This window comes from Branchiostoma lanceolatum, chromosome 18 (assembly GCF_035083965.1).
Source record: "Branchiostoma lanceolatum isolate klBraLanc5 chromosome 18, klBraLanc5.hap2, whole genome shotgun sequence".
Taxonomy (NCBI): domain Eukaryota; kingdom Metazoa; phylum Chordata; class Leptocardii; order Amphioxiformes; family Branchiostomatidae; genus Branchiostoma; species Branchiostoma lanceolatum.
The window spans coordinates 6,951,459-6,953,508 of NC_089739.1; the positions used below are offsets into that span (position 1 = coordinate 6,951,459).

The window sequence follows — 2,050 nt, forward strand, 5'->3', positions numbered from 1 at the left end:
CAGCGTCCGGCGTTGCTTTTTCGCTGAATCGGTGTTTTGATCGAATTTGCTTACGATAAATACTTGTAGAGCTCAAGATTATGGCCTTCGACCTGCGGCAACTTAAAATGCTAATGGCAACCTAATTCTTGGCTGAGGTTACAACCTGGCCACAAAAAGTATTTCGAACCTAGTAGCATCCTTCAAAGACTTCTAGGAGCGCCGGCGATTATTTTCTGGGGCGAGCGCTGATTCGCGATTTTCAACATGGGCCTAGTCTGTAGGTTTTTAATGCTGGAGGAGATCGTTTATGTCTGTTCAGTAGATTGCTCTTCGCGTACGTGTGAATTACCCTTGCGTCAACATGTGAATTACCCTTGCGCAGATATGTGAATAACCCTTGCGCGGACATGTTAATAGCCTCTCTGAAAGGCTTCCCTGATCCCTATTACTTTCAGGACGATGACATATCGCGATTCTTGGGGCGCGGAAACTGCTATTACTACAAATATCTTAGCCTGGAAACCATACCCTCGGTGGCTCCCCGATATTTCTACGGTACTGTGAGTGACCCCGCCCGCCCAGACAGCTTAGCCCGCTCGGGGTGTTGTTAACGGCCTTGGATTAATTAGTTCGCCACCGACGGAAAAGTAGGAAGACAGCGGAAGTAGGGTGTAGCGGAAGTAGGATGGCAGCCAGAGGTAGGAAGGCCATCAGAAACTGACTGGCCCGGTAAAACACCACTAAGCCGACCCTAGAGACTGGGACCAGGCTACAAATATCTATAAGAGAACATTGCGTTAACACGTTAAACAGCCTCATTACCCTACACATTGGGTACCTGCCTGTGGCACTGGCTGCAAATACACCTGATATTATATTATTGCGCGCTCCTCCTATCCGAATTAAACTCTCGCGTGTTTCCGCGAGATTTTGCGAGAATATGACGTCACTAGATTATGTCGCAACGTCATATGGTTACCGAAATACTCCCCCACAGTAACATTTGATTAACAACAGTGCATCAACTATAATCTATTTAGAAAAATCATCAACAAGGGAAACTTAAATACTTCATATATTATGACATGAAATAAAATACAATGTTATTTGTACTACTAATACAGTTTTATGAGCAATCATATATTGCATCCCACAATAGATAACGTTTCTAATTTGAAGTGGGTCGTTTTTAGTGGCCCATTATGGTCATACTTACCTGGCAGAGATGGCACGTTGATCACGCACGGACGTCCGTCAAGGGTGAGGCCCGACCATTGCACTCCCGGTCTGGGATGACCCCTTCGATTACCCCAAATGCGGGTAACTCGGCTGCGTAATTTATGATAGTGGGGGTCTGCGTTCGCGCTAACCCCCGCCCTTACAATCCAAAAATAATACACTTACAGTCCTCTCTCCATTCACCACGCTGCACGATGGCGCGTAGTACAGACAACATAATACGTGGTGAAGCATCATGGTTGGCTTGCATGTGCGTGTATACCTACGATTCCCAAAACATGTTATTGTGTAAACAATGCGTCATTGAGAAGAAAATGATGACACTGGGAATGAATATTCTGATAAAGATTCTTAGTAGCAGGCCCTTCCAATAGATCAACCGTCGAGTTACAGGGAGTGTAGTCACCATCACAAGCTGTTTATTTTGTGAAGAAAGACGCCGCACACATACTAGTACACAATCGCACTGCACCTTGTTTACGGAGTAATGCAGTACTAACCTGTGTTGATAGGTGGCGCTGTGAGACTGTCTGTTGTTACATTCCAACTTCCTAGTGTGTATGACCAGGCATGTGATTTTGGTGTGATTTTCCCGCACTTTGCCTGAAGCTACGTATGAATCTGCTAATTTTTCATTAACAAGTATGACCAAGTTGTGAATGTGTAATTCCTTGTATGCTATATGACTGTGCTGGTAAAAATAGACACACACATATGCAAGCACACACACAGAAACACACACACACACGCACACGCACAGACATACACATGCACACAAGTCAGAAAAAATGGCTTAACTAGAAATGTAATCAAGAAACACACAAGAGTG

General features: G+C 44.7%; 1 non-coding gene across 1 annotated transcript; it reads left to right on the plus strand.

The window, feature by feature from the left end:
* The first annotated feature begins 1,190 nt into the window (after window positions 1-1,190).
* On the plus strand, window positions 1,191-1,357 carry LOC136424858 (U1 spliceosomal RNA). The gene has a single exon (XR_010753940.1). It is a non-coding gene; the product is annotated as a U1 spliceosomal RNA (small nuclear RNA).
* Window positions 1,358-2,050: the final 693 nt, after the last annotated feature.